Genomic DNA, 24,197 nt, shown 5'->3' with positions numbered 1-24,197 from the left:
TATTTCATGCAATGTGAAATGTTAATTTCAAGTGACTATGAATATAAAGTGTCAGATAAATGTATATGTTCATTTATCTAAAGTATATGATGAAACAATTGAAATGTTTCCTTTCTGAGTTTCTATGCATTAAGGAGGAATAAATAACTTCTAGAAGGTGATGAGAAACTTTTTCTCATGGTTACTATAATGTTATCAAAAGATAAAACATCCCCTCACCTTGCATGATAATGAATCAAGTCACAATTTCTTGAAATAATGAAAGCGTTATTGCACATTTAATTGTCTGTTATGAAATATATAAGAAAAATCAATTTACTAGGTAAATTTACGAGTGTTGATTGTGAGCCTTTAACAACTGAAATATCTTTGCAATTCTTAACACAAATTAATCCTTGTTCATTTAAAATCATTTTTAAATTATTTTGACAGTAAGAATATTAGGTGTATATTGAATGTGGATTGCTATAAATATATTCAGAACTCTTTATAACTAAAACAACTTGACAATATAAAACATAATGTACCAAAATTATCAAAAGCAAAGTTTTTTCATCTTAGTAAACTTCTGTACAATTAGAGTAGCCAATTTGAAGCTGTGTAACTTCATTCTTGATCTTACACTTTTATTATAAAATATCATCTTGTATACCTGTCTGATAAAACAAATGAAAAATCCACATGGATTTGGAACTAGAAGAAAGATTAACTTTAAATTTTAATAATACTTAGTTTAAAAAATTAACAATTGAGGAAATGCAGAAGACATGGGCAACAGGTAAGGAATGTTGATTGATATCTACATATAGGTGAGGACTGGCACAAGTTATGGCAAGGTCTGTAATTGGACAGTAAAAAATAAGGTAGGGACAAAGTTGCGGAAAGGCAAGAGAGGAGGAAATGAAGAGGGAGAACCATGATGGAGGCAGAGAAGGACGAACCAGATACATGTGGCCTTAAATGGCCACAGGTAGTTACAAATATTTCTTAAGGGGTGGATTTTTTTATAGGTCAATTTCTCTTATCTAGGTGGGCAGTTTGTATCTTTATCAATTGGTTGTTAGTTTATTGGGTGGATGTATTGTGAATTGCTCTCATGGCAGGGGCACATCGGTCTTTCTGTTTGTCAGTTTGTGTGTGGACTCGACTGATATCTATGCTGTCTGGTTTGCTTTTCGTTTGCTTGAGAATGTCTGTAAGGCTTAGAGAGCCTCTGGTCTGGTTTTCTAATCTGGAGGGAGTCAGAAGGAATCTGCTCCTTTTGAACCCTGTTGGACTAGATTCCAGCATAAGCTGACGGGTCACCTGAACCTATCTTCTGTGCCTGTGAGAGGAGCAGGCTGTGTGTTGATTGTCTTTCTCTTTGTTTTTGGACTTCAGTCCCGTTCTGCACCCGTGGTGGGGGTAAAACTGTGTGTGGATTGTCTTTCTCTGTCTTCTTGGACTTGGAATGTGACTGATGCTATCTTTGGACATGGGACAGAATGAATCTACCCTCTTAAATATCTTAGTAAACCACTAGGGGAAAAAGTCTTTAGGCCAGGATCCCTCAGGTACTCAGACCTAGTGCCCTATATAGCTACCTGGAAGGATCTAGTGGAGAACCTCCCCTCCCCACTTGGATAAGAGCATTTTTGTCTCCAAGGTTCTAGTAGGTCCTGGCCATGAAGAAGAACCCTGTAGAGATCAACAAATCTGTAAAGAACATCCTCTAGGAGTCTTCCACTGCTGCTGATGGATCTTCCATCCTCTTATCCCCCTTTTCAGATAGCCACAGGGGACTGATTAATCTCTTTGAAACTGTTTTATTTACTTATCAGCCCACCTAAGCTGAAATCCAGGAACTCATGAGAATGCTCTTCATGGCTGAAGAGCGAGAAAGAATAATGCAGGAGTCCAGAAAGAATGTTCCCTCAGACATGGTGGCAGGATTGATTGACCAGGCTGTCATCGACAGCAGATTTTCCCTGACTAGACCTGACTGGACCACTAATACAGCAGGAGGTATGGAGCATCTGAAGGTCTACCACCAATGTTGGCAGGTCTCAAGGGGGTTGTAGAATAATACACCGATTTGTGAGGTTAAGCAGGGACCAGACGAGTCACCCTCAGCTATTCTAGAGCGGATCATGGAGGCGTTCTGCCAACATACACTTTGACCCCAGCAGCGAGGAGCAAAAAAGTACTATAACTTTGGATTTTATACACTAGCCTAGTAGAACTATTAAAACAAAAACAAAAACAAAACAAAAACAAAAACATAAAACAGAGAACAACAACAACAACAACAAAAAAAAAAAAAAAAAAAAAACAACCTCAGAGGCTTGAGGGACTACAGGAGAAGTCGTTGAGGGATTTAGTGCAGGCTGCTGAGCAAGTCTACCATAACAGGGAGACAGAGGAGGAGAAGGAACAGAGAAAGAGAAAGGAAGATGAAAAGTAGATACAAAAAGAAAGGTGACAGGAAAGCAATTTTCTGAGGAATATTGGCTACAGTAGTTAGGGAAGACAGAGAAGAGAGACGGAATACATTTAAAAGGACGAGTGTGCCTATTTCAAGGAGAGGAGCCACTGGAGTGCCCTAACAAATGGAAGCTGAGGGGCAGGAATCCCAGGTCATAGGAAAAGCACTCCCAAACTCCAAAGACGTTAACCCTGAGGGAAGACAGTGACTAGGAAGGACAGGGTTTGGACCCCCTACCTGAACCTAGGGTAATTCTTTTTTTTTTTTTTTTTTTTTTTTTTTTTTTTTTTTTTTTGGAGCTGAGGACCGAACCCAGGGCCTTGTACTTGCTAGGCAAGCGCTCTACCACTGAGCTAAATCCCCAACCTCGAGGGTAATTCTGAAAGTGGAAGGAAAACCCAACAAATTCTTGGTGAACACTGGGACCCAACACTCAGTCCTCCAAGCTGATGAGCCAGTCTCCAGAAAAAAAAATAATAATAATAATTCACGGACTACCCAAAGAATTGTAGACTGAAGTGTGGGCCGGGTATCCCACTCGTTCATGATCATCCCTGACTGTCCCTAGCCCTTGCTCAGGAGAGATTTGCTCTCTAAAATGGCTGGCTTTGGCTGAAATGGCTGGGCAAGGCCTGTGTATGCATATCTGCAGGCTATGTATGTGGAGCTTAAGACCCAGGCTGACCCTGTCTCACCACCAATACCTGATATTCGGGCAAACATGAGAAGGAATTAAGCCACTCATCTCCTGGCTCCTCCAGCTGGGGTGTTCTTAGTGTCATTCTGCCTGGAACACACCACACCGCTCCTGCCAGCCAGGCACTAACAATTATCACCCAGTCCAGGATTTTGGAAAGATAAGCCATGGTAGAGTGGCTGACTTCCACACTACTGTGCCTAATCCCTACACTCTTGAGTTCCTTGCTACCTTCCAGAATTTGGTACACCATTTTAGACTTGAAAGGTGCTTTCTTTTGCCTGAGCTTGGCACCCCAAAGTCAAAAATATTTTGCCTTTGAATGGAAAGACCCAGAGAATGGAACCACCGGTCAGCTGACATGGACTAGATTCTCCACTGGTTGAGCTCAATCTGGTCACCTTGCTGCCCAATTCCAACCTGGAGCCACCACAGCATGAGTGTCAAATACTGGCAGAAGCCCATGGGTGGAGGGAAGACCTCTCTGACTGACCAACAGACCCCTGCTGGAAGCTGAGGCTACCCTGTTTACAGACAGGAGTTTTCTTCACAAAGGTCAGAGATGAGTGGGTGCTGCTGTGGTGGACAACACAAATGTCATCTGGGATGGCTGAACCTCTACACCCAGCACAGCAGCACAAGTGTCTTTGCCATCTCTTGGATGCCCTGATGAAACCAGCAACTGTGAGTATTGTTTATTGCCCAGGACATAAGGAGGGAAGAGATTCAGTGACATGGGGCAATAACAAAGCAGATCAAGTAGCTCAAGAAATGGCTATGCAGGAGCCTATCCTGGTTGCGGGACTGCAAGAGACAACCACTGAGAACTGGGATTGGACTAAGGGATGGCCTCACTTAGAGTGTACAACAGAAGAAGAGGCCCAAATTGCTTAGAAGAGGGAGGACAATGGCATACTCGAGGGGAAAGCTATACTCCACAGAGAACAAACAAGAGACTCAGTTTGTCAAATGCACAAATGGAATCATTTAGGGGACAAGAAGCTTATCCAAGCAGTTAAGGTATACGTAATAGACTTTAGGATTTTAGCCAGAGAGATGGTAGAACAGTGTAAGGTATGTCAGCAAGTAAATGCTTATGCAGTCAAGAGCAAACAGGGAAAAGGGACCTAGGCAGTGTGTTGGGGAAAATATGGTTACAAATACCTTCTAGTGTTTGTAGATACTTTCTCTGGATGGGTTGAGGTTTTCCCCACCAAGCAGGAAACAGCTACCATAGCAGCCAAGAAGATATTAGAAGAAATCTTCCCAAGGTGCCCAAGGTAATTATATCGGACAATGGTCCTGCTTTTGCTTCTAAGGTAAGTCAGGGATTGGCAAAGATATTGGGGAGTAATTGAAAGCTCCCTTGTGCATACTGTCCCCAGAGTCTAGGGCAGGTAGAGAGAATAAACAGAAACCTAAAATAGACCTTAATTAAATTGACCATGGAGACTGGTGCTGACTGAGTGGTACTCCTTCCCCTGGCCCTGTTCTGAGCCCAGAACACGCCTTACCATTTTAAACTGACCCCATTTGAGATCCTGTTTGGTATGCCAACTCCCTTGGTGTCCACTGGACTCTCCCCCTAGAGGTATCCCAACTCACTGATAGGAACCTCTTCTTGACTAAAAAGTCAATACAACATGAGATTTGGCCCAAACTGTCTGCCTTATAAACTCCAGGAATGCCAGGGACACCTCACCATTTCCAGACTGGTGACAGGGTCTACATCTAGAGACATCGGGCAAGGATGCTAGAACCCCAGTGGAAGGGGCCCTCCCTGGGGCTGTTAATGGTATTGCAGCCCTGGTGCATACATCCCATGTGAAACCTACAAAAGCCTCACTCCCCAGGGACTCCTGCTGCCCCCCGCCCCCATCTGCTGATCTGTCAAACCTGGACTGTGGTTTCTACTGGAATTGGAGATAAGGTTGCCTCTCTGACTGCCTCCAAACCCCTAAACATCTGGTGGCCTGACCTCACTTTTGACCTGTTTCAGATGGCAGCAGGACTTGGCTCGTGGGACATTCCCACCCATGATGGTGTTAGACCTCCAAGGTCTTAGCCTAGGTGCATGATCCCACAGAACACACAACTTGAGGACAGATTGATGCAATGGCAAGAGGTTTATGGATTCGATGCATGTGGAGTTGCTCAGCCTCGCAGGAAGAGTCAACCCCAAACTCAAAAAGCACACATATTTTATACCCTCCTTGTAAGGCGGGTGAACTACTATATTATGATTGGTCAGCAAAGCAGCAGTATATATTTTTTAACTCTTTTGGTTAAAAGTGAGGGGGAATTTTGCCAGTAAGATTGTTGACAGTTTGTGGTTTTCTCGGAATTCAGTACAGGGAGGGGTAGGGGAGTTATTCTGAGAACAGTTATTTTTGTTTTGTCTTCGTCAGAGTGGCCTGGTCATTCTGACAACTAAAACTTTGTTTTTATATTTTCAGAACCTTGTTTCGATATTCTTAAAATTTTTGTTTCCACATTCTCCCCTTTTTCTTTGGCATGGTTTTAATCTTAAAATCATAACTCGGTATCATCACTAGCAATGGGCCTGTATTGTTGCCTTTACATCATTATGTGTATTGCACTAATATGTTCTCTAATAAAAGCAAATAAGCGATTCAAAATGCAGGGGCCAAAGGTAAGCAATAATGGAAGTATAATCAGTGGTCCTAGAAGAGTAGAAACGAGAGTTGTGAACCTAGGGGAAGAATTGAACCAGGTTTCAAACCAACTTTTGTCTTGAGCTCTCTCTATTCCTTTTGGCTAGTCCTTCTCTGACTTTGGCTAGGGAATATTTAATTTCCCGTGAATGATCTATATAAGGCTGCATATAACCCTCCCTCTTGTAGGAAAGGTAAATCTAAGCCTCTCTGGTTCTGGAGCACCACTTCTGAGAGAGACAGGAGAGGCATGAAGCTTAGTGATGAAGTTTTCTAATCTCTTGAGGTCTAGGTCTATGGCCTGTCTGAGTTCCCCATAGGCCTGGTGCAGTAGGGCCAGTGCAGAGGAGTCAGTGGTGACCCCAGCAGCACCAAGTCCCAGTCCCAGTAAAACGGAGAGGGTAATTCCTAGCTCTCTTGGTTCTGGAAGGTCTTTCTTAGTCAGGGTGGTGAGCAGGACCAAGTAGGGACCTTTCCAGCGAGGTTCAAAAGTCTGAGCACTATGGCGACGTACATAGACTGAATCCCCAACCTGGAACTGGTGAGAGGTCTTAGGAGTCCCCAGGGCATAGGCTGCTGCCAGCTGAGACCAGACTTCTTTCTATATCACCTGTAGGCCTTTTAGTCTGGCATACAAATCATTATTACTATGACATGTTGGTTCAATAAAATCATCTAATACAGTCAGAAGAGCTGGGGCTCCATGTAAGATCTCAAAGGAGGTAAGGCTGAATCTGAAAGAGGTATTTCTTATTCTGAAGAGAGCAAGAGGATGGAGCACCACCCAGTCTGTGCCAGTCTCCATGGCTAGTTTTGTCAAGGTCTCTTTTAGAGTTCTATTCATCCTCTCTACCTGCCCTGAACTTTGAGATCAGTATACACAATGTAATTTCCATTCAACCTCCAGATACTTGGCCACACCCTGGCATACCTGGGCAATGAAGGTGGGGCCGTTATCAGACCCTATGGCCTTAGGTACTCCAAACCTGGGAAATACCTCTTTTATGATCTTCTTAATGACCACTTCAGCTGTCTCATTTCTACAAGGGAAAGCCTCTACTCACCCAGGGAAGGTATCAACAAAGACTAAGAGATATTTGTACCCATATTTTCCAGGTCTTACCTCAGTGAAGTCTACTTCCTAATATATGCCAGGTTTGTCTCCTCGGTACCTCTTCCCTGGATCTAAAGTTGTGAGACAGACATTTACCCTTTGGCAGGGTATGCATCGGTGTATTATCTGCTCCACAAGGTACTTGAGGCCTGGGACATAACATTTAGTTTTTGAAAACATGTGGATAAGTTTGCTTACCCCTAACTGAGTCCATTGATGCATTTGTTTTATCATGGCCTCTGCCTGTTTTTGTGGCAGGATCTTCTTTCCCGTTGAGGTGTACCAGAGTCCCTTATCCTCAAAGACCAGTGGCTCAGGTCTTTGGAGATGAGGGATAGATCATTGGCTGTGTACTTAAATTTTGGAGTAGGCCTCTCAGGTTCCACTGCTAGAAGTACTGAGAGGGCTTTGATGGCGACCGCTTGTGACTCACAATCCGCTATGTTGTTGCCCCTTGCTACCATATTGTCTCCCTTCTGGTGATGGGTCAGTGAATGATGCTTACCTTGGCTGGGCCGTAGCGGGCCCTTTACAGAGCCAGAATCTCTTCTTTGTTTTAATCTCCTTGCCCTCAGATGTCAGCAGGCCCCTCTGCTGATATATGGCCCCATGGACGAGGGCTATGGCAAAGGCATTCCTGCTGTCCATATAGATGTTAAGTCTCTTTCTTTTCCCAGCTCAAAGGCTTTGGTGAGGGCAACGAGCTCTGCCCTCTGAGCAGAGGTGCCTCCTGGTAGGGCCTGAGCCCAGATGACTCTGTTTCCATCTGCCAATGCTGCCCCACACCATCTTTTTCCTTCCTCTAAGAAGCTGCTCCCATCCATGAACCAGGTGGTAATTGCCCCCTCTAGTGGCTGGTCAGACAGACCTTTATGCCACCCATGCATCTACTGACACTCATGAAGGGGAGAGAGGTCTAGGTCGGGGTCCGGGAGCAGAGTGGCAGGGTTCAAACTCGTAAGGGGAGTGAATGTAAAGATATTGCCCTAGTGAGGGGTAAGGGCAGTCTGGGATCACAAGGAACATGTGGGATACCCAGCCCACATTGAGGTTCACCGTTCTTTGGGTAGTTCATGAGTATTGTTTGTTGCCGGGAGCCTCTGTACCTAAGATCTTTTGCTGGACACTGGCCCATTTGTGCATAGGAGCACAGAGTGTTGGGCCCCCATATCCACAAAAAACTGAGTGGTCTTCCCCTCCACCTTTGGAGTTACCCTGGGTTCAGGGAGGGGTTCAGAACCCTGTTATCCCTAGTCACTGTCGTCTTTACGCATACCCAGCACTCCAGGACTGAGAGGCTTGCCTTCAGGGACACTGGAGAGGCCCCTCTTCTTTTGCCTGGGGCAGCCCTGGCCCAGTGCCCCTTTTCCTTACAATAGGCACACTGATCCTTTGCTATTGGCTCCCTTCGGTTGCCTGGTACTGTCTTACTAGGTTCCCTAGTCCTTCTAACTACTGTGGCCAGTATCTTGTGTAAGTTCCTCTCCTGTCTTTTCTTTCCCTTTAGCTCTCTAGCTTCCTGTTCCTTCTGCTTTCTTTTTTTTTCTTTTTCTTCCTCAGTCTCTCTGTTATGATATACTTTCTCTGCAACCTGCACTAACTTATCTTGCAACCCTTCAAGTTTCTACAACTTTTGCTTTATGTCCTTGTAAGACTGATCTATGAACGCTACTGTCACCGTAGTCTTATGTTCTTCACTACCAGGGTCATAAGGCATCAAACAGTGAAAAGCTTCTAGGAGTCATTCTAGGAACACGGAGGGAGACTCAACAGGGCCCTGTATAACCTCTCTTACCTTAGTCAAATTGGTGAGGTGTTTTCCAGCCCCTCGGAGACCAGCCATTAGAGTGTGGCAATAGACCTTCATGTGCTCCCTTCCTTCAAGGGTATTGAAGTCCCAGTTTGGCCAGGTTAGCGGGAATCCAGCCTCCATGTCAACAGGCAGGAGTGAGGGCCTCCCATCTGGGACTGGAATATTCTTTCTGACCTCCAGTAGGATTCTCTGTTTTTCCTCAATGGTAAAGAGGACCTGCAACAGCTGCTAACAATCATCCCAAGCTGATGAGCAAAAAGAAAGTTTAATAAATCAATAAGGACCTTAGGGTTATCAGAAAAGGAAGGATTGTGGGTTTTCCAATTATTGAGGTCTGCCGAAGAGAATGGCTAGTATTGCAGTGGTTGGTTTCCCTGATCATCAAAAGACTCAAATGTTCACAGTGGGAGGACCACAGTGGTCTCTGGGGAGGTTCCCCTTTTGCTGGCCCCCTCTCAGCGCTTGCCTGCTTGCACTCCACTTGCTGTGCTCCCTCCTCCCCGGCACTGGCTCAGCTCTCTTTCCAGCTGTAAAAGCATCAGCCCTGGCCACTGACACATTGCCCTAGAACTCCTCCCATGCCCCACACTCGCTTGGCCTGAGCTGAGCTGCTGTTGCCCCACCGAAGCCTGCAGCCCACATGCCCACCACCCAGCTCTACCTGCACCATCCTCTGTGCCTTCAGCATCACAGAGCCTTTTGCCTTTGGCAAACATGACTTGCAGAGAAGAGGGCACCTCCTGCTTCCTGTGGCTGAAGGGAAAGCGGATAGGGCAGAGGGAGGTTTAAAAGGAGGAGATCCGCATCACGGTCTAATAAGATGGTCTTCTTCTCCATCTCAGTTTTTTCACAGTACAAACTCTCAACAGTCCTGGATCTGAAAGTGAAATAAAAGGGGGAACACATAAAGGGGGTGTCTGGATCAGGTCCTCCCAGACAACAATGTGAGGACCTGGTCAGGGTGCCTCCGCTGGTCGCAGCAGGAGAATCTTTTTTTTTTTTTTTTTTTTTTTTATTAACTTGAGAATTTCTTATATACATTTCGAGAGTGTTATTCCCTTTCCCGGTTTCCGGGCAAACATCCCCCTCCCCCCTCCCCTTCCGTATGGGTGTTCCCCCCTCCCCACCCTCCCCCCCTTGCCGCCCTCCCCCCAACAATCTAGTTCACTGGGTGTTCAGTCTTAGCAGGACCTAGGGCTTCCCCTTCCACTGGTGCTCTTACTAGGATATTCATTGCTACCAATCTTGTCTCTAACCTTCTCTATCTTGTCTAAACAGAAGGAGATCTCCGGTGGCCATCAGGTTTGAAAAGACGGCCACTCTGAGGTGCACAAAGTCTGTCATTTTCCCTTTTCACTTTCAACAGACAAATTGTGCACTCTAGCTTTGAGGTCCATCCAGTGGTCAAGGGTAATAGGATAATACTCAAGGGTGTAGAAGTCATCTGTCCCATTGTCTCATCCAAATAAAGCATCACAACAACACAACAGAAAACCGACACAACAAACAAGACTAAAACAGGGCATCCTACACACAATTTCCACAGAAGCCTGATACTTTCTGTACCAGGAGGCAGCTCAACTCTAGCTTCCACTGGGTTAAGAAGGACCATATCCGATCCTAGCCAGCAGGATTCTGGACTGTCTTCCAGCTTCCCGTGGCACGTCTGCCCATCACAAGAACACTCAGATGGGTCTCTCCAAGATCCCAAACCCTGAGACCACCCACAAAGGGACTCTAACCCCTTGGGACCAAATTGGTCTTGCAAACACAGACAGCGGACACAGCAAACATAAAACAGAAAGTAACACAGACCTGCTCTGGTAGGGGAAAGAGAGGTAAAGAGGGAGTGGGAGAGACGGGGTGGGGGAGGGAGAGGGGGGAGAGGAGGAGGAAAGAGAGGGGAAGGAGGTGGGGAGAGAGGGGGAGAGGGAAAGGGGGGAGAGATGGGAGAGATGGGAGAGAGGAGAGAGACAGAGAGAGACACAAAGAGAGACTGGTCCTGTCACTGGTATCTTACACCTCAAACATGGCACCAATAAACACATATTTGCAAGCATCTGCATGAAATGTTGACTTAAAGTCCTTCCATTACACATGGAGAAGTTGGATAACTGGATGAGATTTTATCTTTATTGATAGTTTCTTCAGTAACCTCCATATGGATCACCAGTCTATAACTCCACTGATCATCAACACTTTACTAATATTTTTCACAAATCCGGGGGAAAATTTACTAAAATTCCTGTTGAAGGCCAAAATACCCAGAAAGCTTAAGCAATCATGGGGAAAAAAAGTAAAAGCTGGTCAATCACAGAAACACAGTAACAAGAAATGTAGAAATGTGCAGCCCTGGAAAACAGGAAAGGGAAGATTTATGAAGTTAGTTGGATCTCAGACACTTGGGCAGTCTCTAGTTCAGAGTAATTGCACACTTAGAAATTTCTACTTTTTATTTTGATGGGACACATTGGAGATTACACAGAATCAGGTTAAGTTGTTTTCTCCAATGGCATGTTACTGTAGACCAGGAGATCCCTTCCCCCTATGCACTCACTGTTAAGATCTATTAGCTGAACCCAGGTCCTTGTCCATTGCTTTTTTCTCTTTTCCCTACCTGGAGGCAGTGTATAGCTGAGTCTTCTGAGTGCACTTTCTACATGGTTCTCTTTCACACTGTCTCCTCATTTGTTTGATTCATTTATTGCCAACTTTTATTGTCTCTTTCACACATTGATTTTTTTCCTTTTCTAAAAATATACTATTTTTTCTAACCAAGGCATGTGAGCCAGTAAAGTATTTGAAACACAGTTTCAGCCTATGCTGTGGTTTCAAAAAGTATCTTAGCTTAACTTAGTAAATATTATAATATTTATGGCTTTTCTCAAAGTTGACTTATCTAGCAAACCTTTTGTCTCCTTTAGAGGCTTACATATTAACTGTATTTTGAAACTTTAAATGTTGTGTTTCCTTTGAAGTAACAAATGGATAATCGCTAACTGCATGCACTGTAATTAAACAAGAGGAATTCCCTGGGTGCTCTGTAAATACAGGTATGTGAGCACAACTCATACATTAACTTTCATGCCAAAATAAGTTGTTTTTTTTTAAACTATGGCCCTCCATCCACATAAATAAGGCTTTTTCTCTATATTGGGTTTTCTAATGTAATCGTTTTTGAACACACATGACACAGGCATTGTGTGACAGCTACATGAAGAGATGACAGTAAAATGTGACTGTTGAACAGTCATTTGGCTCCATATGGAAGGCTGGAGTCTCCACTTGTTCCCTGTAAAATAGGGCGTTTGCAGCAGAGAAAGCTTGGAGAGGTGGGACAAAATGTAATGCTGCACTGGAGTTATTCCATATATTGTTCAGAAAGCATTTCAGTGTGACCAAGACACCACATCACACAGGTGACTCCAGACTGGACCATCATGTCTAGACAGGTATGAAAACTCCTAAAAATCACATGGCCATCTATTAGCATAGGTAGATAGTGACACAATCTTTAACTTTCCTTTTAAAGGAAATTTTATGTTTACTTTTCCCCTACAGTTTTAATTTCTTTGTTTCTACTAGCTGTCTTCCTCCTTTGTCCAACTTCTTGACTCTTATGCAAATTATCTACTCTTCTGGCTTTTGAATGTCTAGCTCACAAAGTAGCAACAATTTATCTTCAATGATTCTTCCTATTTTCATCTCTTTAAAAATAGAACCAAGTTAAATAGGTACAGAATCATAGGATGTTTCCATTTATTGCTGAGGATAACACCTACAATCTTGACTTCATTGTCATAGAGAAGTTGAAAGCAACATAAACATCCTGTAGAAAATCAAGTGTTTTATTTAGAGGAACCCTTTGGGTGCTATCTTTAATAATAAGTCCAAGCCTTCTTATTCACTACACTCAGGAAAGAAGTCTGAATGTAAAAATTATATTAATGCTCTGTATAACCTCAGCCTGCTCATCTGACAATCTGCACGGCATTAGAATCCATGCTCTGACTCATAAGAGCGATCCAACCACTATGTAAATATTCAAATGTGTAACATACTCATTTCAATGTTTGATCCACATGCTATTTTGTTCACTGCATGTTATGATTTTGAATCTAATTTTGCATTGTTCTACTAAATGGCTTTACTGATTATCTGACAATGAAGCAGTAGGGCCAAAATGAAAAGGCTGTTTGATTTTTGCCTTAGTAGATAAGCACACAATTTAAAATTAAGGCCAAGAATATTGTTTTCTGGGAGTGTGAATGAAAGACCAGTATAATCCACTTATCATTCATGAACCCATTCAAGACCTATGACTGCACATTTAATATATTTTATGATTATTCCTTTATTATCTGAATTTTATATTGACAAATAGACAGTTATTAATATTTTAGATTTAGGGAGATACTAGTAAAATATATCTTTTTTTTTCTTTCTGCCTCCTTTTTGCTCTTTTTAAATACTTTGGTTTCCCCTAGCAGACCATGTTTTTTTTTAAGGTTTATTTATTCATTATATGTAAGTACACTGTAGCTGTCTTCAGACACACCAGAAGAAGGCATCAGATTTCATTACGGATGGTTGTAAGCCACCATGTAGTTGCTGGGAATTGAACTCAGGACCTCTGGAAGAGCAGTCAGTGCTCTTAACCTCTGAGCTATCTCTCTAGCCCCCTTAGTGGACCATCTTAAAAACCTCACAAATGACTTCTTGAACCAAAGACGAAATCTGCTTTGCTTCTACCTTCTGTACAAACTTGAAAGTAGGTTATCAATAGGGGTGACATATCTCTAGGTGACTTCATTCCACATGCACACAGTTGTTCTCTAAGCATTGAGTGCACAGAGACACCCTTGTCATTGTGTTAAGACCAGTCCTCCACTATTACTTAAGAAATATTAAAAACTTCAAAAGAAAAAGGAATTTTGTCTTTTCCTATGTCACCTTGAAAATCATAAAGAAAAAAGTATCACGTTACCATTTGATGGAGCATATTCTCTCCTTAAATCAGAGTATGGCCCCAGTACAGAGACTACTGGCACACTCCCCTCAACATACAGCCTTCAACCACATGGCACATTAGGAGCAGTCTCTGCAATTGTGGGAAATCCACTCATTCAGGCACATAGAAGTAGAGACAAAGGCATGGTGGGCATAGCTACAGATACCCTTGAAAACTCTCATGGTACTTGTGGCCTTTATCATAAGAAGATGGTATTTCTAGAAATGAAAATCCAACCTGTCTCCACCTCACTCAACTTTGATTGTGATCTCTAAGCAAAGCTGAAGAATATCTCTAGACAGGCTGGCTCAGATACCTCTCACAATCACAACACTAATGTTGGTTTATTTATTGAGGTAAATAATTGTCCTCTGACTGTTATATGAGTAATGAGCAATGTAAAAAAGGGGAAGAAAATACTCACAGAAGGAAATATGGAGACAAAGTATGGATCAGAGACCATACTTTGAATGAAAGACCTCCCAGAATCTACTTCACCTAAGGATCCATCTCTTATACAGTCACCAAGCCCAGGTACTATTGCTGTTGCCAGCAGTGCATGCTGACAGGAGCTGGATAAAACTATTTCCTGAGAGGCTCTGCCAGAACCTGACAAATACAGAGGCAGATGCTCCCAGCCAACCATTGAACTGAAAACAGGGTCCCGAATGGAGGAGTTAGAGAAAGGACTGAAGGAGCTGAAGGGTTTGCAACCCTATGAGAAGAGCAATATCAATCAATCAGACACCCCAGAACTCCCAATGACTAAACCACCATCTCAAGTGTTCACATGGTTGCAGCTGCATATGTACAGAGGATGGCCTTTTCACAAATCAGTGGAAGGAGAGGCCCTTGATCCTGTGAAGGCTAGATGCCTCAGTGTAGAGGAATTCCAGGGCAGGAGGGAGTGGGTGGGTAGGTCAGGGAACATTTTCCTAGAAGCAGGGGGTAGGGGATGGGACAGGAGGTTTCCTGAGGGAGGGGAAACTAGGAAAGGGGTTAACATCTGAAATGTAAATAAAATAATCAATAAAAGAAAAGAAAAGAAAAAAATGCTACTTGTCTTTTATACTGACATGTTAGCATTAGTTCATTAAAAAAAGAAAACCAATATGAATCAGTGTAGCCACAGTTGTTTTCTAGTATAATATGTGGAGTAATTTTTATATCTCTAAGGAAACAGTGACTGTATTAAAAATATCAAAATGAATAAGCATTCGCTTTGACTTTTCTGAAAATGAAAATGAGAAGAAAGCATTTGCTTATACAAAACCAGCCCTTTCTAGTTTTTTTCAGCTTATTAACACCCTATTTATAATGTAAAGTTTTATTTACATTATTTAGCCTTCTATTGTATATTACAAAAATTACTGTCAAAAAAGGAAACGACATCAATAATGAAAAAATAAGCATTTTCTGGCAATGTTGGTATGACTGGCCAAACATTTATAAAATGGTAATTAAGAGTCATATTCTCTAAACTAGACAATCTAAGCCATGGAGAAAGTAGCACATCTGTGGCACACAGATTAACAAAATGAGGCTGCTTTATTCTGTTCTTAAGAATCTTTCACGGGTTGACCATTTGACCCTGAATAACCAATTGATGTGTTCTTCCTTGAGAAGAATGGTTCATCCACCACCTGCATTTCTTGTTTTCCCATAGTTCATTGCTCAGGTATAAGATTGGAACCTCCTGGGCTCTCCTCTGTCTACTTTGGCATGTTTATTGCTGTTAATTCTGTTCATCTCATATTTAAGCAGTCCTGTTGGTAAGACTTTTTGGGTAAAGCTTCTGACGGTACTAGGAGACACAATTTCACACCAATCTCTTTATTCCTCTGACACAAACAATCTTTCCATGAATCTGCCTGAAGTATGGGAATTGCTTTGAACTCCAGAGCTCTGCATTTTGATTGGCTATGGTTTTCTGTAGAGACTTGGAAGGTTTCATATATGCATGTACTAATAACTAATGAAACCAAGGCCCTGGTTTTGAAACAGAAAGAAGGTTACATAGGAGGGTTTTCAAGATGGAAAGAGAAGGGAGAGATGGCATCTTTATAACATAATCTCAAAAGTAAGGGAATTAATTATGAAACAGTGAACTATCAGATCCAATACAAAGAAGAAACTGGTAAATTTACTACATTTAATTTTTGACAATATGAAAATTATTATTGACTTAAAAGTTCTGCAAATATTTTATAAAACAAAACAGATATCCATCATGTACAAATAATGTTAAGCTTAAAAACCACAAAAAAGGACTATAAATTTACCATGTTGTAAAAAATAAAGGCATTCATATATTTCTAAAGCAATAAAAATTTCAATATTTTTATCATTTTAAAATGTATATGATTAAATTATTATTTTATAATTTCATGTGTATGAATGTTTTGCATGCATGTATATCTGTGTACCACATATATTCTTGTTATTCCAGAGGTAAAAAATTGTGACAGGAACTTTGGAGCAACTGGAGTTAAGGAGGATTATGACCACCTCTCTGAGTGCTAGGAGTTGAATCCTAGTCCTCGGGAAGAGCACTTGCTGTGATGCTCTTGACTGCTGAGGCATCTCTGCAACCTCATGATTCTGTCCTTCTCGTTCATATCCGTTTAGAAATGTCACAGCCCAGATCAAAGAATCTCACTATCTGTGTGAGTGCAGATCTTTGAACTTTTCCAGACACAATGGTCATAGATCAGGCATTCAGGGATCTATGTACAATTTATTAAGGGAAGACTCAGAATTAATGAAGCCACTTTTTGTCACTATTTATTTTACATTTAAGAATTTATATTGAAGTATGGTGTTAAAAATAAGAAAAAGTAATTTAAAGAATTTGTTTCACATAATACTGAGTACCATATAAGGTAACGAAATGCAAAATCTTCTTCTTAGAGGTTGCGATTTCTCCTGGTGTACCCTTGGAATCTGAGAAAGTCTCAAGCTCCTCTGAAGGGAACTGGTACCTTCCAGGAGAAAAGAACAAACTCTGCTTTTATAATGGTTTGCTCTTTCTCCCTCTGTTTCTTCAGCTTACCTCTGTTCATGCCCATGTTTGAGAGACTGGTCTAATCTTTCTCCCCCTGTGTCTTCTGACAGAAGCAGCTAAGGAAGTGATTTACTGATAGGATTTCAATGGGTAATTTACAGGCATGCTGGGCAGAGGTGGGCATCTTTAATCACTGACATTGTTTAAACTTAGTGACAAACAGTGGAAGTATATCTGAAAGATGGCTACAGTGTGAATTTCACTAGAATATTGGACTTTCAAACCGCAGAGGCATCTGGAAGCTACCCAGGAAGGGAAGATAAACCATGCTTTGGGTACTAAAAATCTTGCACTCGACTCAGTTATGAATTATAAAATGTGGAACAGAAAGTCAGTGTCCTATGCTTTTGCCAGTACTGCAGATGGTGCTAAAGAAAACTCATCTTGACAGTCAGTAGGAATACAATTTATGCAGAGTATCATGAAGGAGGTTAATCTGTCAACTTGATCCAATTAAGAAATGACTAAATGTCAGCAACTCAGGCCCTCAGTGTGTCTACTAGGATGTCAATGGGGGTAGTTAGAAAAAGGCCAGGGTGTAGTGAATCCTTTCATCGAGTCACAGCATGATGGCATGATGAAGACAGGGTGAGAGGGAGGTCTCTATGGAGTAAATGAATCACTAAATGTGTTCTTGGGAACTTTCTTTCCCTAAATCCTCAAACATGCCTCTGGCTGGTTCCTGTCTTCTCTACCACATTCTGTCTCCCATGATAGACTTTATTCTCACTTTATTTGTGGCCATGAGTCAGAATAAGTGTTTCTATCAGATATGCATCATAATAATACAAAGGTCACTAAAGGAAACACAAAAATGCTGTAAAATATAAGAAAATTTATAAAAACGAATGGTCTGACTTTACATCATGCATTAGAATTAATATGGAAATGGGAAATATGATAAATACTTACATGAAAGGAGCTTAAACATTTTAAAAAAGCATAAAATAATTATATTTTTAATAAACAAATAAGCAATGTATAGAGATTCTCTGTTGGTGAAAAACGGAAGAAACAGAGAAATCTCTATATTTATTTTGTTCTAAATTCAGGGAAATATTAGGCTCCCACTCCATCCTGGGAGAGCATGTATCCTGCATAATGTGTAGAATAGACTCATGTATGGGAAGAAGTGGGAATAAAGGGCATTTATGGATGGCTTGACTTTTATTCTGCTTTCTCAATGCCATATCCCAAGGAATTAGCAGTAAGGCCTCAAATATTTCCTCCTGAGGACATTGATGTTTTGTTGCCTTCTAGGACCTCTCTTCAAAAATAAACCACCTCAGGGAAGCAAACAGAAATAGCTTGATCAACCCTTCACTATTAATCAAGTTAAAAACATTGTATTATAACACGCATGCACACGCACACATGCACATGTACAGAGAGGGAGAGAGAAAGAACATGAAAATTTTCAGCATTAATAATAAACACAAAAGGGAACACAGAAAAAGGATGTAATTGGGAAGGAAAATGGCTATAGATGGAAAAGATAAAGAAAGAGACAGGGTGACAAATGGAGAGAGAGCAGGTGAGTACTTAAGGATGCAGCTTCACAGAAAGTCAGGAATATTTTGCCGTAACAGTAGAACAGGGTCATCAAGAAAAGAGCATTAAAAATGAGAAACAAACGCTTCTCCATTGTGACCCTGAGCAATGCCAAAGAAAAGAAAGAGAGAATAACTGTAGAACGAACAATCAGAGCTAAGAAAGAAGAGCACAGAATCCTTCACTGCAGGAAGCTTCAGACTAGGACAGGCTGCTGCTGTGAAAATGAGCCAGAGACAACAGAAGAGAGTGGACGCTAATACAGCTTAGAAGGAACATGAGTCAAGTCCTGAACCTTTAAATGAAAGTATGTGAATATCTCACACCAGTAAGTTCATGGTTACAAGCACATTCACCTGTGCACGTCTAGTTTGCTCCTCTTTATTTTGACTCTTCTTATAAAGTCATGGTTACTTTTGCAGCCACTAATTGTAAACAGCAATGAAGAGCCCAAGGTAAGCTTCTCTTGAACACAATCAATACAGCACCAATTATAACACACATAATTTTGCATCAAAGCAGACCAAAATCCACTTGTCACATTGAAGGCATTAGCCAAGCCTCATTAGCTAGGTCATAGCTTAGTATCAAAAAGAGAAAAGAAAATGAAGAGTAAGAATGAGCTTCTGGTTTATTTAATGAACTCTTGAGATGAAGTAGATCATTTATACAACTTAGTTCCAGCATATTCTTGTGACACAATGTTTGTTTATAGAACTCAGTCAATCTTCTCTCCAAACCCTGTCAAATCATACAGCCATAAATAAAACAATTGTAGCAATTGATATTTTCAGTCATTAATTACTTGATAATGAATTTGTTGATGATAAAATGTTTAAAAGATAGATACTTTCTTATCTTTCAAGTATGCAATCTTCTTTAGAAAATTATAAGAGTTTAGCATATTTCCTAACTGATAAGTTTAATGTAAAAATATGGTACTTCACAGTAAAATCTGTATATGAGTCATTGGTGCTATTATTTTTTTAAATTCCTGCTACAGGTAGTACCCACAGATTGTAATGTAATTTTTACATATATGTGAAATAGACATATAATCATCAAGAAGACAGAAGGAGCAGCTCACAGGAAGTCTTAGAAAATCTAGAACTCTTAAACACAGGCTTCCCCTGCCCCCCCCCCCCCCCGGTTCTTTTCCAAAGAAGGAAATGACTGGCCTCTCTATTCACCAGGAATGTAGGAGTAGTTGATTATCTAACAACCTGGTCAACTTTTGCTTTTCCACGAAGCCAGTCTTCACTTGAATCCCCTAAATTCTGAGCATTTTTTATGCCCTAATCCTTAACTTTGCCTCTCATAGAGCCCATCTTTATGAAAGAGGCCTCAAATGATAGAACTCAACCTTATGCTTACTATAAATCCTTCCTCCTCACTCCCTACCCTGAAGACTTTTTCTCTGTGAATAAGCCCATTCTTACAGTAAAAGTTGCAGGTGATTTGCTAAAGAGATGTGGTTTGTAACAGAGTTTCTTTGTAACAATGCCTAATGCATGTTGTTTTGATAATTGTCATATGGAAATCTTTTCTTAAAGTATTATTGTGTTAAATGTGGAAGAAAACTAAAATACTTGGTCAAATCCTACAGGTTTTCTTTAATTTTTAACCATGATACTTGCAGGCACCCCACCACACACACACTTTACTAGTGTCTCCTGAAAGAGAATCCACTCTCAAAGACATGAGTACTGTTGAGTCAGAAACTGAGCATTACCTGACAAGTCAGTACTAAAAAGGAAACTTCAACAGTATATTACTAAATATCAAAGTAGCTAGTGTTGCAGATAGCCCTGGTGTTGTTTGTATTTTGATGTTAATTTTGCTTCCCCAAGACCGGCTGCCTGGGACAGGATTGAATCACCTACTCAGGTGACTTCTTGTAAACCTTCCCCTAACGAATAAAGATTTCTAGGAAACAATCACTAGGCGGAGGACTTTGGGGTCAGAGATAAGAGGTGGAGAGAGAAGGAGGTTTACTTTGGAACAGGGACAGCTAGAGGAGAAGATGTAAGAAACAAGTGGACCCCGGTTTAGATGATGAATCCACCAGGTTTTGCCACTGGAGGATTGATATTTATATGGCTTACAAAATTAAGATGTTAGCTGTTGCACCCAGAGATTGTGTTACCGGTTGATTTTAAACTAAGATTGTGTGGTGTTTTGCTTCATGCTGTTACTAAGATCCAGAGAAAGGTATTGTGACAGGCACTCCAGCCAGCCAAGAAATTTAGATGTGTGGGGCTGCAGTGGCAATAATCAGACATGGGAACTTAGCAAGTCAGGTGGAAAGATTTCAGAGAGTGTGCCAAGATGAGAACAAGCCAGGTTCACTGGTGCCTTGAAGTGATAGCATGGGTGCTTGGAGGCCATGGAGGTGGTGAGACCTCCAGGGAACAGGGAGTAGCCAAAGATAACCCGGAGTGGTGCTAATTTTTTTTTTCTTAATTCCTGCTATAGCTAGTACCCACAGATTGAAATGTAATATCTGCTGTTTCTTTGATCACGAATATGAAGAACCCTTTATTCCCGAGGAAAGATGGCCTAGATGTTGTTCCCCTCACAGGTCTTCATGGCTCCACTTGCCCATGGCCCATCTGAGGCCTGAGTGTTAGGTCTGGGAGATGCCTTCAGACTCGGCTTCACTAACTCTCATGCTGTTATGCGTCTCTCTAGATATCAGTATTTGTGTTCAGATATGTTTACAGCTGGTGCTTTAGTTTATCGAGGGCTTTACCCTTTTTCTTAGAGAAGGACTGACTTTCCAGACAGCCATGACAGGTTACTTCACTGTTAAGTGCACAAACAAGATTGGCTCTTGAGGTTACTCATAATTGGATGGAGCTCACGGGTATGGATCCCACATGGTGAAATCCTCAGGGTCTAGTCCTCTCATTTCTCTACTTCACTGCAGAATGTACCTCTTTAACTAAGCATGTGGTGCTCTTATCTCAAGCTTATTTACCCCTGTTCCTGATAATTTAGCAGACACTCCAATGATGCACACCCCTCCTTTATCCATGTAGGGAAATCTGATGAAAGTACTTTCAGAATTGTGCTAAGAGATACCAAAGACCACGGTTTTGCTACTTTTAATCAAAGCTATGGAATTATGTAAATTCATTTAAATTCTAGTGATATCACATCATTAAATGAAAGTATAGTTTCTTTCTTTCTTTTTTTTATTAACTTGAGTATTTCTTATATACATTTCGAGTGTTATTCCCTTTCCCAGTTTCCAGGCAAACATCCCCCTCCCCCCTCCACTTTCTTATCGGTGTTCCCCTCCCCACCCTCCCCCCACTGTCCCCCTCCCCCCAACAGTCTAGTTCACTGGGGGTTCAGTCTTAGCAGGACCCAGGGCTTCCCCTTCCACTGGTGCTCTTACTAGGATATTCATTGCTACCTATGGGGTCAGAGTCCAGGGTCAGTCCATGTATAGTCTTTAGGTAGTGGCTTAGTCCCTGGAAGCTCTGGTTGCTTGGCATTGTTGTACATATGGGGTCTCGAGCCCCTTCAAGCTCTTCCAGTTCTTTCTCTGATTCCTTCAATGGGGGTCCTATTCTCAGTTCAGTGGTTTGCTGCTGGTATTCGCCTCTGTATTTGCTGTATTCTGGCTGTGTCTCTCAGGAGCGATCTACATCCGGCTCCTGTCGGTCTGCACTTCTTTGCTTCATCAATCTTGTCTAATTGGATGGCTGTATATGCATGGGCCACATGTGGGGCAGACTCTGAATGGGTGTTCCTTCAGTCTCTGTTTTAATCTTTGCCTCTCTCTTCCCTGCCAAGGGTATTCTTGTTCCCCTTTTAAAGAAGGAGTGAACCATTCACATTTTGATCATCTGTCTTGAGTTTCATTTGTTCTAGGCATTTAGGGTAATTCAAGCATTTGGGCTAATAGCCACTTATCAGTGAGTACATACCATGTATGTCTTTCTGTGTTTGGGTTAGCTCACTCAGGATGATATTTTCCAGTTCCAGCCATTTGCCTACGAATTTCATAAACTCGTTGTTTTTGATAGCTGAGTAATATTCCATTGTGTAGATGTACCACATTTTCTGTATCCATTCCTCTGTTGAAGGGCATCTGGGTTCTTTCCAGTTTCTGGCTATTATAAATAAGGCTGCAATGAACATAGTGGAGCACGTGTCTCTTTTATATGTTGAGGCATCTTTTGGGTATATGCCCAAGAGAGGTATAGCTGGATCCTCAAGCAGTTCAATGTCCAATTTTCTGAGGATCCTCCAGACTGATTTCCAGAATGGTTGTACCAGTTTGCAATCCCACCAACAATGGAGGAGTGTTCCTCTTTCTCTACATCCTCGCCAGCATCTGTTGTCCCCTGAGTTTTTGATCTTAGCCATTCTCACTGGTGTGAGGTGAAATCTCAGGGTTGTTTTGATTTGCATTTCCCTTATGACTAAAGATGTTGAACATTTCTTTAGGTGTTTCTCAGCCATTCGGCATTCCTCAGCTGTGAATTCTTTGTTTAGCTCTGAGCCCCATTTTTAATAGGGTTATTTGTTTCCCTGTGGTCTAACTTCTTGAGTTCTTTGTATATTTTGGATATAAGGCCTCTATCTGTTGTAGGATTGGTAAAGATCTTTTCCCAATCTGTTGGTTGCCGTTTTGTCCTAACCACAGTGTCCTTTGCCTTACAGAAGCTTTGCAGTTTTATGAGATCCCATTTGTCAATTCTTGATCTCAGAGCATAAGCCATTGGTGTTTTGTTCAAGAAATTTTTTCCAGTGCCCATGTGTTCAAGATGCTTCCCTAGTTTTTCTTCTATTAGTTTGAGTGTGTCTGGTTTGATGTGGAGGTCCTTGATCCACTTGGACTTAAGCTTTGTACAGGGTGATAAGCATGGATCGATCTGCATTCTTCTACATGTTGACCTCCAGTTGAACCAGCACCATTTGCTGAAAATGCTATCTTTTTTCCATTTGATGGTTTTGGCTCCTTTGTCAAAAATCAAGTGACCATATGTGTGTGGGTTCATTTCTGGGTCTTCAATTCTATTCCATTGGTCTATCTGTCTGTCTCTGTACCAATACCATGCAGTTTTTATCACTATTGCTCTGTAATACTGCTTGAGTTCAGGGATGGTGATTCCCCCTGAAGTCCTTTCATTGTTGAGGATAGCTTTAGCTATCCTGGGTTTTTTGTTATTCCAGATGAATTTGCAAATTTTTCTGTCTAACTCTTTGAAGAATTGGATTGGTATTTTGATGGGGATTGCATTGAATCTGTAGATTGCTTTTGGTAAAATGGCCATTTTTACTATATTAATCCTGCCAATCCATGAGCATGGGAGATCTTTCCATCTTCTGAGGTCTTCTTCAATTTCCTTCTTCAGTGTCTTGAAGTTCTTATTGTACAGATCTTTTATTTGCTTGGTTAAAGTCACTCCGAGGTACTTTATATTATTTGGGTCTATTATGAAGGGAGTCGTTTCCCTAATTTCTTTCTCGGCTTGTTTCTCTTTTGTATAGAGGAAGGCAACTGATTTATTTGAGTTAATTTTATACCCAGCCACTTTGCTGAAGTTGTTTATCAGCTTTAGTAGTTCTCTGGTGGAACTTTTGGGATCACTTAAATATGCTATCATATCATCTGCAAATAGTGATATTTTGACCTCTTTTCTGATCTGTATCCCCTTGACATCCTTTTGTTGTCTGATTGCTCTGGCTAGAACTTCAAGAACTATATTGAATAAGTAGGGAGAGAGTGGGCAGCCTTGTCTAGTCCCTGATTTTAGTGGGATTGCTTCAAGTTTCTCTCCATTTAGTTTA

Source organism: Rattus norvegicus, chromosome 1, assembly GCF_021556685.1.
Source record: "Rattus norvegicus strain SHRSP/BbbUtx chromosome 1, alternate assembly SHRSP_T2T, whole genome shotgun sequence".
Classification (NCBI taxonomy): domain Eukaryota; kingdom Metazoa; phylum Chordata; class Mammalia; order Rodentia; family Muridae; genus Rattus; species Rattus norvegicus.
Note: the sequence above shows the minus strand (reverse complement) of the source record.